This window comes from Gorilla gorilla, chromosome 4, assembly GCF_029281585.2.
Source record: "Gorilla gorilla gorilla isolate KB3781 chromosome 4, NHGRI_mGorGor1-v2.1_pri, whole genome shotgun sequence".
Classification (NCBI taxonomy): domain Eukaryota; kingdom Metazoa; phylum Chordata; class Mammalia; order Primates; family Hominidae; genus Gorilla; species Gorilla gorilla.
In genome coordinates, this window is record NC_073228.2 from 147,409,013 (window position 1) to 147,426,935 (window position 17,923).

General features: G+C 41.4%; 1 long non-coding RNA gene across 1 annotated transcript; it reads left to right on the plus strand.

Moving 5' to 3' along the window:
- Positions 1–7,528: 7,528 nt before the first annotated feature.
- On the plus strand, positions 7,529–16,179 carry LOC134758463 (uncharacterized). The gene is made up of 3 exons (XR_010133677.1): positions 7,529–7,548; positions 8,294–8,343; positions 16,136–16,179. It is a non-coding gene; the product is annotated as an uncharacterized lncRNA (long non-coding RNA).
- Positions 16,180–17,923: the final 1,744 nt, after the last annotated feature.

Genomic DNA, 17,923 nt, shown 5'->3' on the forward strand with positions numbered 1-17,923 from the left:
GAGGTATATAAACAATAGAAAGCTACTTGGTAGCCCTTCATGTTCCTCATCATCAGCATACACCCATTTTATTATCTCACAGTGCTGTAGACCAGAAGTCCAGGAGGCTGGGCTGCTTTCTCTGCTCTGAGGTGCACAGGTCAAAATCAAGATGTAGGCTGTATTAGTCTGTTCTCATGCTGCTAATAAAGATATACCTGAGACTGGGTAATTTATAAAGAAAAAGAGGTTTAATGGACTCACAGTTCCACCTGCCTGGGGAGGCCTCACCATCATGGTGGAAAGTAAAGACATGTCTTACATGGCCACAGGCAAGAGAGAATGAGAGCCAAGCAAAAGGGGGAACCCCTTACAAAACCATCAGATCTTGTGAGACTTATTCACTACCATGAGAACAGTATGAGGGAAATGGCCCCCATGATTCAATTATCTCCTACCAGGTGCCTCCCAAAACACATGGGAATTATGGGAGCTACAATTCAAGATGAGATTTGGGTGCACAGCCACACCTCAACATATCCAGATGAACTCTTATTTTTTTCCCTCCCCTCATTCCCATCCCTATGAAACCTGTTATACCTTTACCTTAGCCATATCTTCAGTATCCCCAAGGTCTAGGGGGAATCTACTTTCAGGATCATTCAGGTTGCTGGCAGAGTTCAGTTGCATGTGTATATGAGGCTTTGGTCTTGTTTTCTTGCTAGTTTTCTGGTCAGGGTTGTTTTTCACTTTCTGGGGCTTCCCGTATTCCTTGGCTCATTGCCCCTTCATTTCCAAAGCCAGCAACAGTAGGCCGAGTCCCTCTCATGCTTCGTGTCTTTCCTGCCTCTTCTGACTGACTCTTCTGCCTCTTCTGCCTGCAAGGGCTTAGGTGATTACACTGGGCTCAATCCGATAATCCAGGATCATCTTCCCATCTCAAGGACTGTGACTTCAATCACATCTGCAAAGACTCCTTTTGACATGTCAAGTAACATATTCATAGATTCCAGGAATAGGATGTAGACATCCTTTGGGTGCTGTTACTTTCCCTACCATGCCTCTTATTCAACAACACAACAAAAATGATTAAGATAATAAGGCCAGTGTCATAGTTGATAAAATGGAGGTCTAGTCAATCCTGGTTCCAAGATAAAAAATCAGGCAGCCTGACTCCAGAGCCCACACTCTTAACGACGATACCACTGCAAAAATGCCTGGCCTAGAAATTCTAGATTTGTAGAGATGACAGATTACTGTGTGGTTCTGATTCCCATTATCCCTTGTGAATTTTCCTGCAGTGCTCTAATATGGGAATGATATTATGGGGAGTCTAGAGAGATAGGGTTTGAAAGTTCTTTCCAGTTGAAGAGTAAATATGGATCTTTTTATTCACATATTAGTGACATAGTCATGCCTCTTTTGTATATGGATCTTATGATCTATACATATGAATTCCATGGCAGTGGCATGGATCTTATTATAGTGACAAAGTCATGTGTCTTATGTATGTCACATATACATGTATTATGGGATGTAGGTAGAATCAAATATAAAAGTAATCATCATAGAAAATACTCACGGTTTATAAGTGAAAACAGTTTATTATAGCACAGAAATAAGTTAGTATTTATTGAGCACCTAGGAATTACCAGGCACCGCATTAGGCGCCTGGGGTATAAAGTGAATAAAACAGACCAAAAGAAAAAAAAAAACCCACAAGGGCTTACATTCTAGAGGCTGCTGGGAGACTGACAATAAGCAACATGTATTACGAATTAGTAATTATATAATAAGTTAGAAAGTGGTAAATGCTTTGGAAAAAATAGAACAGGATAAAGAAGATCACCAGTGGTGGAGGGAGGGCAGATTTCAGTTTTAAGTGGGGTTCTCAGGTAGGATTCATTGAGAAGCTGACATTTAAGCGAAGATTTGCAGCAGGTAAGGGTTGTCATGCAGATATCTGGGGAATATTCCAGGCAAGGGGAATATTCCAGCCAAAGGCAATAATCCAGGCCAAAGGATATCCAGTGCAAAGGCCTCAAGGTAGGAATATGCCTGGTCTGCTTGAGGGGGAGCAAGAAGGTCAGGGTGGCTGCAGGGTAATGAAAGAGGGGAACACAGAAGGAGAGGAGTCAGAGAGTAATGAGAGTCAAATTATGTGGACCTTGGCTTTTACCCTGAGTGAGTCATTGGAGTTCCATGATCTGCTCATGTTTTATGTAGATTGGCGTGGCTGTTGTGTTGAGAACAGGCTACAGGGGCAAGAGTGGAAGCAGGTTGGCCGTAATCCTGGTGAGGTCTGCATCAGGTAGTAATTACTGGAGAGTCTGGACTCTGGCTCTGTTTTCAAGATATGGATATGCTGATAGATTGGTTAGAGTCTTGAGCAAAAGAGAAGTTTCGGGTTCCATTCACTGAGATGGCAAGGACTAAGGTAAAGGTATAACAGGTTTCATAGGGATGGGAATGAGGGGAGGGAAAAAAATAAGAGTTCATCTGGATATATTGAGTTTTAAAACATTTATTAGACATTCAAGTGGAGGTGTTAGGTTTGCCATTGGTTATGAGTCTGGGGTCCAGGAGAGAGGTCTGGGCTGGAGATAGAATCCTTGCAGTTGTCAACATAGGATTAAATTCATGAGATGAATGAGGTCACCAGTGGAGTAAAATGAAGACTGATGGAGCTGCTGGGGCACTCCAGCTTTGCAGGAGAGAAGAGGAGGAACAGCAAAGGAGACTGGGAGGAGAGCGGGGGAGGGAGGAGGAAAACCAAGAGGGAATGCTGTCCTACGAATCGATGTCAAAGTGAGAAGTGACCATTGAGTTTGGTAATCTGGAGGCACAGGTGACCCTTACCAGAGCATTTTTGCTGGGGAGGGGGAGTGGGGGAAATCTGGCTGGACTGGGCTGAAGATATCATGGGAGGGGAGGAATTGGAGTCTCTGAGTGCAGCTCTTAGTATTGTGAAGGAGAGCAGTGAAATGGGGAGTAGCTGTGGAGGATGTGGAGCTTTTTATTATTGTTATTTAAGATAGGAGAAATAGCATCATGCTTGTTTGCTGATAAGAATGATCCGGGAAAGAGGGGAAAGTTCTGATAATGTAGGAGAAGGAGGCAGAATGCTGAAGTGTTGTCTTTGATTGGCTAAAGGGAATTGGGTCAAGTGCACATAAGAGGAAGAATTGGCTTTAGATCGGAACACGGTATAGGAGTACTGCCCATCAGGGAGGCTGAGGGAAACGAACTCTTAAGTAGCTCTTACATTTCCTGGTCAAAGAAAGGTAATTCTCTCATCCTGTGGTCATTGCAGCAGCTGGAGCTTTCAATATCTGGGAGGCTGGATTCTTTAGGTGACCTCAACGTTGGTTTTGCTAGCACCAAGTTACCCTAAAGCTTTCTGGATTTTTTTTTTTTTTAATGGCAAATAAGTTCAATCAGCAGGTTGGAATAGTGAAGCTCACTGGACAAAGCAGCTTATTGCCTTACAAACCTGGGGCTGAATTATTAATAATACAGAACAGGTATGCACTTAAAGTCCCACCAGCAAAACAGGGGCTCTAAAGAGAGAGGCAGGGAGGGAGAGGAGAGAATAATTCAGTTAATTAAACATATTCAGAATTTTGCCACCTGTAAAGCCAGAGTGAAATTACTTTCATTTCTGTATGCACATACATTTTGTGTTTTACAGGTAAGCATTGTTTTCAATTACAGAGAGGAGAACCCCATCAACTGTCAATGCTTATGGTTTCTAAACATCTTAACCCAGTCCAGTTTAGGTCAGTTTCCTTTGAGTAGAAGAAATCCTGATCCATGACCAGAGATTATACCCTAGACTATACAAACAGATCTCTTGCAAGTGCCTGTCTCAAGGCGGATTGAGAAAGAGCATCTGCAGCTCAGCGTTGACTCGTCATCTCTCAGTGAATAATAAAGGAAATGCATATCCTATAATAGTGGGCCAGAGTCTCACCTCTTCATGTGACAAATGACACGTGCTCAGTCTAAATAAAGCTCTTTACTTTATGAAATACAACGGCACCAAAGCCTTATGCAGCTCTAGGTCTGCCCCACATTTCTCCACAGGCAAATGACATTTAAGTCCATGGATGGGTGCCTTTTCTTGATGTTCACACAGGAAACATATCATTCCCTATTCGACTCTCTTAAGTTGCTTCACTTGATCACATGTTCAAGCTTTCGTGGTCTTTTTTTCTAAAAATTGTATTCTCTAGAAAAGGGGTGGTGATCTTGCCTTTCCCTTATTCCAGACTTTAAGGAGATGAAAACCAGGTGTAGGAAAGAGGAGGGTAAACATCAGGATATTAACAGAAAGAGGAAGAATAGAGGGGACAGTCAGGTGGTCTGGGAGACTGGAAGTAAATTCAGTTCACGTTCACCACATGCCACAGCAAAAAAGATAACACACTTCCTGGTTTGAGTAGCTTATGCCTTAGAGCAGAGGTTCTCCATCTTTTGAGTCATACCTGATAGATAATATTTCATATGTTCAACCCACTCGCATTACTAATATGGACACTTCTGGACTGTGGCACTCACTGATTATATACTCTGCAGATTGTATACAGTTCTGAGCTCAGGAACTACAAATCCTCCTCTTTCCCTATGCTCCCCTGTTGCACATGTTGTGGCTGAACTGCCTGTCTCTATTTCCCACCTTCCCCAATGAGTAGCAGTCATGGGGTAAGGGTGATAGTGACCCATTCCTGGCTCTAGGAGTAGGCGCTGATGAACTTAAGCAAACCAGTTATCCATTCTTTTAGATTCAGGGGAAGGCATTTGACCTATGATTTCCTGGAGGGAAAACCAGGACTGTGGTTTGACTGTTGGTTGAGGAGAGGTCTGTGGTGAAGAGAAGATCTTCCTCCTAGCTGTGGTACAGTGTGGATGTGAAACCTAGAAGTGCTGCTGCCATTTTGCTACCATGTGTGAAGTCAGCATGAGACAAAGTAGCAGAACAAAGAGAATTGCAGATCAAAGGAGCTAGAGCCAAACAAAACTGTACCTAAAGTCCATATAACACACACAAACCTATATTTATTGGTGTATTTTAGTTATAGGAGCTAATAATTCTCTATTATTCTTATTTAAAAAAATAATTTATTTCAATAGGTTTTGGGGAATAGGTGTTTTGGGTTACATGGATAAGTTCTTTAGTGGTGATTTCTGAGATTTTGGTGCACGTGTCACCTGAACCTTGTACACTGTACCCAATGCGTAGTCTTTTATCCCTCAACCCCCTCCCATCCTTCCCCTGCCAAGTCCCCAAAGTTCATTATATCATTCTTATGCCTTTGCATCCTCATAGCTTAGCTCCCATTTATAGGTGAGAACATATGATATTTGGTTTGCCATTCCTGAGTTACTTTACTTAGAATAATGGTCTCCAACTTCATCCAGGTTGCTGAAAATGACATTATTTCATTCCTTTTTATGGCTGAGTAGTATTCCATAGTATATGTATACACCACATTTTCTTTATCCACTCATTGGTTGATGGGCATTTAGGCAGATTCCAAGTTTTTGCAGTTGCAAATTTTGCTGCTATAAACATGCATGTTCAAGTATCTTTTTCATATAATGACTTCTTTTCCTTTGGGTAGATACTCAGTAGTGGGATTGCTGGATTGAATGGTAGTTCTACTTTTAGTTCTTTAAGGAATCTCCATACTCTTTTCCATAGTGGTTGTACTAGTTCACATTCCCACCAGCAGTGTAAAAGTGTTCCCTTTTTACCACATCCAAGCCAACATCTATTATTTTTTTATTTTTAAATTATGGCCATTCTTGCAGGAGTAAGGTGATATCACATTGTGCTTTTAATTTTCATTTCTCTGATAATTAGTGATATTGAGCATTTTTTCATGTTTATTGGCCATTTGTATATCTTATTTTGAGAATTGCCTATTCATGTCCTTTACCCACTTGTCGATGGGATTATTTGTTCCAGTACTTGACAAGTGGGCAAGGGACATTATTGGTATAAAATCTACCAATAAATAAAGATATGTATTTTGCTGATTTGTTCGAGTTCCTTGTAGATTCTGAATATTAGTCCTTTGTCAGATGCACAGTACCTTCTCTTTATTGTTTAATTCAGTTTGAACTGGGTTTTGGGAACTTGCCACCAATAGCACTGATCCATATAAATGACTTTTCAACACTGTGGCTAAGAACCTCTGGGTTAGAGGAAGTTCAAATAAGTTACTGACAAATGAAGTAAATAATAATAATGATAATATTAAAATCAGAAAGTGAGTGACAGCATTTAGAAAGATGTCCTTGGGTTAGGGTGGTAGTAGTTTTGGAATGCAGCCAAGGAGACAGAAAACAGCAAAAGCAAACCCCAGGTAAGGAAATACTTATATTTCTTAATTGGTTCTAAAATATATAGAGTTATTCCAGAGGGTTTCCAATCATAAAGCTATAAATTCAGAAACTGTAATGGTAGAGGTACTGCTAGAATAAGAGGCCCCTGGGAAAGCAAGTTAAGGCAGGTTGGAGTGGGCAGGCAGCTTTCAGGATGTCTGGAAGGTGGTAGGAAGGTTTGGACGAGAAATGCTAAAAGATTGCTGGAGTAACTAATGAAGCTCATGTCTGATGCTGCTGATGTATTACAAAAATCTCAGAAGCCCGGAGTATTGAAGCCAATGGTAAATTCAATAAGTATTTGATCAGTGGCAGAAAAACAAGTGTTCCAGGCATATAGGCAGCTAGTCTGTGTGTATGTAGTGTATTTAAACCAGCATGTTAAAGGGGCCTACAGAGAAGGTAGTCCCTAAGAATCTATCACTTTGTTGATTCAAATAAGACATAGCATCTTTTGCCATGTCTTCAACTACAGTGTTCGTGTCTTTCTTTTAAGATTGTTTTTCCTCCTTCCCTCCCTGTTCACTTTCTTTCTTTTTCCCTTCCTTTATCTCGTATGTGGATGCTGGCATTTATGTATAGATCTCCTTCATACTGAGATCACCAATGCTGGTGGCTTTAGATATAGACTGTGCAAGTTCAGCCTGAGTGGTTCTAGACAGTTCCTTGAACTTGACTGCATTCAGGAAATGTTAAATATTTCCTGGAAATTGCCTGAGTCAGTGCAAGACTCAATGATAAAGCATATCCTGCAAGTCCTGAATGCCACATGTAGGCAGAGAAAAGGCAAAGCAATTTTCCAGCTGTTTAAATAATGAGCACAGGAGTCCCTTCAGGGGGTTCCTTTGAGTAGAAAAGCAAGTTAAGGCAGGATGGAGTGGGCAGGCAGCCTGCAGGATGTCTGGAAAATTAAGTGGGAAAGAAGACAGTGTGGTGGTACGAAGTCGTTTGAGCTCTAAAAGGACAGGTCCTGGGAAAGACTTAAGGCTGGAAACAAACCAGAAACATCCTTCATTTTCATCTTTCCAAACACAGCTTTGTTAGTATCTAAGACAGTTGAAGAAAAAGAAAAAATTGACGTGCCTTTGGAAAATTCAAAATGTGTCATTTCTGTCTCAAAAGTCCTGTATTTTGTCTTGCAGTTCAGAGACTGGAGATGGGCAGTGTCACCCACATCAGGTATGTGGTTGAGTAATGTCTTAGAAACAAAATATGTTCCTCTTTGGTTCCAGATGCTTGGGTTTCTAGAGTCTGGCAGGACTAGTAATCTTGAATCTGTAGCTACTTCACACAAAGTTTGACCAAGTCTCACAGGATTTGGGACCCTCACAGTTTTGTCAGGAAACAAGCCTACCTTTTTTCCCTACTCCTCTTCCCTCCCTCCCTCTTGCCATTCATTCGAACCGTGGTACAAAGAACACTAACAGGTGTCGTACACTGAGGTATGTGTTGGGAATAGAGATGAGTAAACATGGTATCTGCCTGAGGAGCTTATTCCCTAATAAAGGAGTCAAATATGAATAGATAAGTTATAATATGGAAAGATGAGTGTTATGAAGAACCCAGAACTGTGGGAGCCTAAGTCCAGCTGCAGTTCCCTGGCAGGGGAGTGTCAATACCCCTCCAGTTAAGGTGGGGTGGAGGGAGCTCACCAAATGCCTCCAGAGAGCCAGGCGCCAGAGTTTATCAGCTATCAGGAAGTTCTGACACTAAGAATAATATTTTAGATGGAGAGAAATACTTTCCTGCAGTGGTTTGAGGAGATGGTGTTGCAAAATTTTCACATTTTCTTTTATATACTGTAGTTTAGAGAGGAAATTATCCTTTTCTCCTGGGGGTGGGGGGTAAGTTGGCAGATTTTTCTGTCAAAATTAAAAATAGACATAAAAATACACATCCTTGGACTCTGCAATTCTATTTCTAGGAATATTCCCTCAGATACAGTCAGAAGAATATACAAGGATAAATGTACAAGTAAGTTGATTATAACATTGTTTGTAACAGTAAAAAACTAAATAATATAAATATCTAATTATAGGGGAATGGCTAAATAAGTTATGGTATACTATGGAATGCCATGCAACAGTTTAAAACGATAATATAGAGCTCTATATACTGAAAAGAAAGGGATTGTTAAGGAAAAAAGAATGCTGCAAATAATTGATATAGTCTGATGTCAACTATGATTTAAAAAAATTCTACACACATACATATACATCTATCTATCTATCTATCTATCTAAATATATGGAAAAAAAGCACTGAGGGATGTGCACTAAGCTGATAAAAGCAGCTATTTCTAGGGAGGGGAATAAGGTTGGGAGTGGGGAATGGGATGGGTAAAAGGGATATTAACTTGTATATGTTGCTATATCACTGGCATTTTTCCTGAATATACATTCATGTATCACTCAGGCTAAACATAAAAACATTTTCAATTCCTATGGCATCTGAAATGCTACCATGGGCATAAGCTGCATAAAAATGGCCTTTAATGCTTATATGCTGTGGTGGGAACGTAAATTAGTTCACCCATTGAGGAAGACAGTGTGGCAATTCCTCATAAACTAAAGACAGAAATACCATTTGACCCAGCAATCCCGTTACTAGATATATAGCTGATATGGTTTGGCTGTGTCCCCACCCAAATCTCATCTTGAATTGCAGTTCTCATAATCCCCATGTGTGGTAGGAGGGATCCAGTGCAAGGTAGTTGAATCATGGGGGCAGTTTCCTCCATGCTATTCCCGTGATGCTGGTAAGTTCTCAGGAAATCTGATGGTTTTATAAGGGGCTTCCCCCTTCACTCCCCCTCAGCCCTGCAGAACCATGAGTCAATTAAACTTCTTTTCTTTATAAATTACACAGTCTTGGGCAGTTCTTTATAGCAGCATGAGAACGGACTAATACAATACCCAAAGGAATATAAATCATTCTATTATAAAGATGCATGCATGCGTATGTTCACTGTAACATTATTCACAATAGCAAAGACATGGAATCAACTTAAATGCCCATCAATGGTAGACTGGAGAAAAAAATGTGGTACATATACACCATAAAATACTATGCCAGCACAAAAAAGAATGTGATCACGTCCTTTGCAAGAACATGGATTGAGCAGGAAGCCACTATCCTTAGCAAACTAACACAGGATCAGAAAACTAAGCGCTGCATGTTCTTGCTTGTAAGTGGGAGCTAACTGATAAGAACACATGGACACATAGAGGGGAACAACACACGCTTGGGCCTATTGGAGAGTGGAGGGTGGCAGGAGGGAGAGGATCAGGAAAAATAACTAATGCGCACTAGGCTTAATACCTAGGTGATGAAATAACCTGTACAACAAACCCCCATACCACAAGTTTACCTATGCAACAAACCTGCGCATGTACCCTTGAACTTAAAATGAAAGTTAAAAAAAATGGCCTTCAACATTCTGAAAGTTCCCAAAAGGGAAAAGACCTCAAACTTGATTTTTCTAAATCATACCTAAGGTTCTAGGAAATGAGTTAGACACACAGCAATGCTCATGCAAATGCGTGACACCTCCAAGCTGAGCTTCTTTGCTCTGCGCAAATGGTACCACAGTGACAATGTGAAAAGAGAAAAGTTTGGTCAATTTAACTAGCTGCTTCAACTACTAAACTGGGTCTCTTCCTCCCCCATACGGCTCATCGACAACATCAGCCAAACCAGTTATACTTGTTGTCATGCAGATAATAAACCCAATTATTAGACTGAAATGTTCCCTTTTCCACCAGTAGCCATCCCTTCTTGTATAGACATAACCAAAAATGTGCACAGTGCTCTCCTGTTATTAAATTGTCGGCTTCTCCTTGTTCAAATAATCTTTGAAGCCATTTCTTGGCAGGAATGAAGGACTTCTCAGCTCAAGAGATAACATCAATCCAGTTTTCAGGAAGGCATACAGGAAAACGGGACTTTGGAGTCTGACAGAGCTAGATCTGAGTCCTGTCTGTCTCTCAGAGGCTCTATGATGGTGAGCTAGTTCCTGGACCTCTCAGGGCTTTACTTTCATTATCTGAAAATGAGAAGAATATTCTCTAATTCAGTTGCTTCCTGTAAAACTTAAATGTGACTTGTGAAGCACCTAGCACAGTGCCAGCCATATAGTTCCTGTATTGTTGTAAACATATTGAAGAAAAACATGTTTTTTGCATTTGATTTAAAAGTAGAATCATCCTGAAATTATCATTTGGTCCAAAGCTTTCCTTTTCATTTGCCTTTATAAATTCAACCAGGGCCTCTCTTCTGGCTTGAGAAATGCCTTGGTCTTAGGTTAAAGGGCAGTTTGGTTTTCAGGTGAGCAGGGTTGGCATAGCTTGGGACAACCTCGTGGGACTCTGTTTCCTGCAGTATATCCATGGCTTCAAAATATCTGGTAATACTAAAAGCAAACTTTTTTAATTAAAAAAAAATTTTTTTTTTTTGAGATCGAGTCTCGCTCTGTCACCCAGGCTGGAGTGCAGTGGCGTGATCTAAGCTCACTGCAACCTCTGCCTCCTGGGTTCAAGCAATTCTCCTGCCTCAGCCTCTTGAGTATCTGGGACTACAGGCACCTGCAACCATGCCTGGCTAAGTTTTATATTTTTAGTAGAGGTGGGGTTTCACCATCTTGGCCAGGCTGGTCTTGAACTCCTGACCTCAGGATCCACCCACCTTGGCCTCCCAAAGTGTTGGGATTACAGGTGTGAGCCAATTTTTTCTTTTTATTTTTCAGCTTCATTGAGATAAAATGGACTAATAAAAAATACATGTATTTTAGGTATATTACTTGATATTTGTATACATTGTGAAATAATCACTCATACAAGCTAATTTATACATCTGTCCCACAAAGTTACTATCTTCTTTCTGAAAGCAAATTTTTATAAACTGGTAATTCCAGGTGAAATTGGACTTCAGACAATTTACCAAGAAGATACCCAGGCAAGCATTAGCTATTTGGTCTGATTATTATTATTATTATTATTATTTCAGACTGGGTCTCACCTGTCACCCAGGCTGGAGTGCAATGGCACCATTTCGGCTCACTGCAACCTCTGCCTCCAGGGTTCAAGCGATTTTCTTGCCTCAGTCCCCCAAGTAGCTGGGATTACAGGGTGCACGACCATGCCCTGCTAGTTTTTGTATTTTTAGTGGAGATGGGGTCTCCCCATGTTGACCAGGCTGGTCTCAAACTCCTGACCTGAAGTAATCTGCCCGCCTTGGCCTCCCAAAGTGTTGGGATTACTGGCGTGAGCCACTGTGCCCAGCCTGGTCTGATTCTTATGGGCAATTTTACTTCATAGCCCTCTGAATTAGTCTGTTCTCATGTTGCTAATAAAGACACACCTGCGACTGGGTAATTTATAAGGAAAAATAAGTTTTTATTGGACTCACAGTTCCATGTGGGTGGGTAGGCCTCACAATCATGGCAGAAGGTAAAAGGCACATCTTACATAGCGGCAGGAAAGAGAGAAAGCTTGTGCAGGGAAACTCCCCATCAAAAAATCATCAGATCTCCTGAGACTTATTCACTATTGTAAGAACAGCCCGGGAAAGACCCTCGGCCATGATTCAATTATCTCCCACCTTGTCCCTCCCACAACATGTGAGAATTGGAGCTACAATTCAAGATGAGATTTGGGTGGGCACACAGCCAAACCATATCACCCTCCTATTCTCCTGTCATGGCAGTGAGAAGTGGACAGTTCTGCAGGCAGCAGCAAGCCCCACCTACTTCTTGGTCCTCTCTAGAAAAACAGAATAACCAGGGCAGTTATAAAAAGTATATTCAGCCGGGTGCGGTGGCTCATGCCTGTAATCCCAGCACTTTGGGAGGCTGAGGTTGGTGGATCACCTGAGGTCAGGAGCTCGAGATCAGCCTGGCCAACGTGGTGAAACCCTGTCTCTACTAAAAATACAAAGATTAGGGGCGTGGTGGCGGGTTCCTGTAATCCCAGCTATTTGGGAGGCTGAGGCAGGAGAATCACTTGAACTCAGGAGGCAGAGGTTGCAGTGAGCTGAGATCGCCTCACTGCATTCCAGCCTGGGAGTGCAGCCAGCGAGACTCTATCTCAAAAATAAATAAATAAATAATTAATTAAAATGTATATTCAGCTACTTATATTCAGTCCACCATGAGGACTTACTTATGTCTGGAAGGTGATCAACCTGAGATATGGGGAAACAGTGAACCGCATTAAAAGCCTAACTTAGAACACTGCCTTTATAATTTGGGAAGGTGCGTAATGAAAGAACTGTGAATGTGGCTGTATTCCCAATGAATGGAGCTCCCCATAAATTACAACCCAGTCCCTTGGCCGGGCAACCATCAAGGTGAGCAGAATGCCTCCTGGACGATCCCTTTCACAGAGCTGCTTGGCCAGGCTGGCAAATGAGTGCGTGAACAGACGAAGGTCACCCAGTATGCTGTGCAGCTGGATTGTAAACTACACCGTTGGACTTCAGAGTCCAAGCTCAGAACCTCTGCAGTAATGGAAAGTCATACAGATTCCATCTCCATGTTCCAGCCAGGTGACCTTGGGCAGGTGCACAACTTCTCTGCAGCCTCAGTTCCCTCATCTATAAAAATGGGAATAATAAGAGGTGCTCCCTCAGAAGCAAGTTGTGAGGATTAAACACATCTCGAGTTTATCACACAATGTCTGGCACATAGTAAGTGCTCACACATTGTTGTTTATTATTATTATTTATGAATCCTGGATTCCTATCATAGCACAAACAGGTAGGCATTATTGCCATTTCACAGTGAGGAAACTGAGGCTCAGGGGTATTAAGGGGCTTACCCAGATGAGAAAGTGAGTATAGAGTTAGGGCTCTCTGGCTTGATGCGATTAGATTAGTTCCTAAATACCAGTGACACAGTTTGCCCATCCCCTGCATGGAGGAAGCTGGGTATTAGTGGATGGTGAGGGAAATAGAACTGGAACTATGGGGTGCTCCTTTTAATGTCAACCCAGGAATGAACTCTTTAAGTGCCCCCCACCGGTCAGGCTCCCCACCAGCCCACTGGGCTCCTGTCCCAGATTCCCTCGCAGAGAGCCCTCTTACAGCCAGGCCAGCAGCCTTCTTCTTCACCCTATTCCCAGTAGTAGCAGGCATGTGGAGAACCCGACTGTCTCCTTCCCACAGTGGGAGAGGGCAACTGAGGGGCCAGGGCTCAACTGCGCAGGCAGCAGCGTTTGAACCTGTGGACCAGCAGAGGTGGGCATGGGCCCTTTGAGTCTGTTGGCTGTGGCAGAAAACTAAATCTGGAGTCCCTCACGTGACAGGAAGCTGCCTCTGAATAAGTCTGTGCTCCGTGTGCAGCTGTGTGGACATCCAGGGCATGAGGAAAACAGAAACCTCTGTCAGGCAGTCCAGCAAAAAAAAAAAAAAAAAAAAAAAAAAAAAAAAGGTCAGGAAGAAGAGCCCCTGCAAGAGATTTTAAAACTTTTTGGTGTATTTAATGCACCATGAGGACACATGCTGCTCTCTGGACTGGGTCTATTCAAGTCCACGGAGCTTTCTAGATTAAATCTTTGTTGTATAGCAACTTCTGTCATTTATTCAACAATATTTACCAAGTGCGTAATTGATGGTAGGCACTTGCTGGATGCTGGGTAGAGCAGGGAACACAGCAGACCCCATCCTTTCCATCAGGGAGCTTATGTTCTAGAAGGGAGAGTGGCAATAAATAAGTACTTAAAATAACCGTTATATGAATTATTACAGGGATTAGCATAATGAAAGAAAATGCAAAGAATGGAGGAACTGATCTAATTTGGTGGTGTTGGGGCAGTTACAAAAAGCCTTTTGGGATGAAGTGATCTTTAAGTTAAGACTTGAAGTTTACAGGGAAGTTAGCCACCCAAAGAGGAATAGAATGGAGAGAAGATCATTTTCATTCATTTACCCATGCATCATTCATTTATTTATTCAGCAATTACTTATTGCATACCTCCTGTTTTCAGGCACTTTTCTGGAAGGCAAAGAAAATCAGGTGAAAATTGCTATGCTCAGAGTTAAATTCCCAGTTCTTTTGATTATCTATTGCAAGTATTTTAAACTTAGCTTTAGAAAATAAAGGCTAATGTGGGTCATTCTCCTGTCTTTCAGCACTAGTCATCCTTTATAGACAGTGGGGTACCAGGGAATGCCCAAGCAGACAACAAGGAAAGGGAGACAACCCAGTGCCTGACTTTTAAAGCGATCCTTTTTTTCTCAGGCCTTGGTGAAGTTATAGGCACCACCTGCCTTGGGAAACAGTGAAACTTTTACTGCAGTTCAACAGTATCGCACTTGTTGAAGCATGCAAATTTGAGAAGAATGAGGTTGTAGGGGCAGGTGGATGGAGGGGGTAGTTGAAAATAGTTTTTGTAAAGGAGAAAAAGAATGGAGCCGGAATGTCTGTTCCCTTTAGGGGAGCCAAGACACCTGCAGCACCTGATACAAGCGTGAACATATACAATAAACATGGCTCAGTGCTTGGTGGACACAGAACTGTGTGAGCTCTAGAGAACCTTGTGGGATTTACATTGTGACAGTTTGTTAAACGCTGGAGGTTGTAATAGCAGATAAAGAACTGGAGCTATAAAATGATTGTTTCACTTCATCTGTTAGGTTAGGCAACATGTGGAGGTCATTGTTTCAAACAATTGAAAAAAATTTCAAAATTTTCTCTTTGTTCATTAAAGAAAATGTATATGACAAATCAAACGTGTGTTTTATGGATTGTAGATTTAGGGTGATATTAAGAGACTTTTAATTTGGAGAATTGGTTCTTTGCAGAATAAGAAGGACTGGATATAATACAACCAGCTGGATATGGTGCAGGTTTGCTTGATTCATCTTCAGTGGGAGTCAGCAAAGTAGTGGCTAAGACCTTGAACTTGGAGTCAAGATGGGCCACCCTTTATTTGCTGTAGATGTTGGCAAAGCTATGTGTCATTTTCTTCATCCATGAGTTGAGAATAATAATGGTAACTCTTCCATGGTTCTGAGGATTAATTAACACAGGTAATATATGTGGTGCCTAGCACATGGTAAGTACATGTTATTAATATCCATTTCTAAGGCTCCTTGGTGACAGTTTCGACCATCCTAGATATTTTAGTGAAGCTACTGTGTGTATATGGATATTTGTCTCTCTGGTTGATTTTTCTAATGTTGGTTAAAAACGTATCCAGAAGAAGAAATAAAAATAACAATCATCCTCCAGTTTTAAAAGCAGATGAGTTCTTGAGAAGAGGGCAAATGAGTCTGTATATGGAGCACAGGCCCAGCCACTTTTACATTTTATTTGTTTATTTTAAAAAAGACCGCATTTCGCTTTGTTGCTCAGGCTGGAGTGCAGTGGTGCAATCACAGCTGACTGTAATCTTGAACTCCTGGGATCAAGCAGTCCTCTCACCTTGGCCTCCTGAAGTATTGGGATTACAGGCATGAGCCAACATGTCTGGCTGACCCAGCTACTTTAAAGGTCTATAGTGATCTCCCATCTGCTCCCCGACAGGCATAACCAACAATCTCATGCTGAGGACTGATGCTTCTCTCTGCCTTTGCACATTGTAAACATGGTGCATTTGCTGCATTTTCCTATGATCTTCTGCTAAACTCAGGCCTTTTATTTACAGACAAACGGTGCAACTTTTACACAGGCATCACGGGAGTAAGCCCAAGATATTTTCTCACACTGGATTCCAGGCATGTGGGGTTTGGTTTCTTGATCAAATATCTGTGTTTGCTCTGTTTACAAGTATCTGATGAGCAAAACCAACAGAGGTGCTCCAGACAGGCTGGCTGTGCTGATCCCTTGGAAAAGAATTAAACAAAACCCAGTCTCTGTGTGAGTACTGTCCTAGCGTGCTGACTGATCTATTTGCTGATTAAATTCTTAACCCATACCTATTTGATGCTTACGTCAGTTTTGCGTCTTTGAACCCTAATTTTGCAGTGCTTTAGTGACCAATTTATTTTTTTCAGTAAACTGCATAAATGACTCATCAGCAGGAAATGTGAATAAATAGTCAACTTAACTGAAAATACAAATAAACATATCTTTCTTTTGTGAGGAGGATTTGCTTAAAGGGGAAAAAAACCTTGGGAGGATGGACTATAGTTCCTAAGAGGGCATAATCTTCTGCTTTTTCTGTGGGATTCTAGCCCCCTTTTCTGGGCAGGGATGGCATGAGCCCAGCTACTAAGGAGATATCCGTCCACACAACATTTATTAGTTTAGAAGTGGTAGCCTCTTCATCAGGAATTTAAGTGATTTTTAAAGAGTTACCTGATGAGTGCATACATGTATGTGTACGTGCATGTGTACGTGTGTGTGTGTGTGTGTGTGTGTGTGTTTTCTGGAATCCCTATAAGTCATCTTTCTGGTCACTCATGTAGCCAGTGCTATGACCTCATATAATTGGAACTCTAATTCTACTGCCTACTAAACAGTCAATAATATTGAGCACTATTAAACATCTCATGAAAGAATAGCATTAGAATTAGCACCCAGATGGCATCATAACCATATGGGCACAATAATGTGGATATAAAGACATTTTCTTGATTACCATATCCACAGGCCCTTTGATTCTGGAATTCTACATGGGATTCCTAATTTCCATGTAAATAGTTTTGTTAGCATGGCAATCACAGGCAGTCATTACAAGAACCTGTCTTGTATCTCTTAACTGAGATGAAAGAGAGGCAAAACGGAGGTGGTGATGAAAGCATTGCATAAAGAGTGACTTTCCATATTTCATGTCTGGATTAAATCCAAGTTTCAAAGTTCAGGAGGCCCCCTGAGCATGCAGGATACTTTCACTGATGACTCATGAGAGGTGTACATATTTTTCTCCCTTTGTTCAAGCGTGGTGACCAACTCCCTCTGCCCTCCCATTCTTATCTCCTTGTAAGTGCCGTAGGTGAGTATTTCCCCATCCTTCCCATCCTGTGATATGCCTGGGAACTTGCTGAGACACCACACTAGAAGAAAGGGTGAATCTCCCAGGGACTTTCACTCCATTATGACTTTTTCTATTTTTGTATGGAAAATATGAACCTCTAATGTTCTGATACTGGAAATCCAGAAGCTGGGCAAGTAACAGGTAAAATTCAAGGCAACATAGTATCCAACAATGAAACTGAAAGAATATGGATAGGCTTGTACATGGTTTTGTTTTAAAGTAGTTCTAAATACTAAAGTTACAAATATTTTAAATTTACACATAAAATACATAGAATTCTAATGATGGTTACAATCATTTAATAATAATACATCAAAAATTAGCAAAAGAGGAGAATCCAAGACCCTTCCTAAAAACCCTAAATAACTTCAATAAGAGCTAAAATATCAGGATACAATGTCTAAAACACCAGCTACACTCGATTAAGTTTCAGGGAAAAGCCAAAATAGACTCTTGTCTCTCTGACTCTGGAAATTCCAATTCAGGATGACCATAAAGAGATATGGGGACATTTTTAGGAGAGCCGTTTCAGCAGATCTTGTAGGTGATTGGGCAGACACATTAGCAATTTGGTATGAA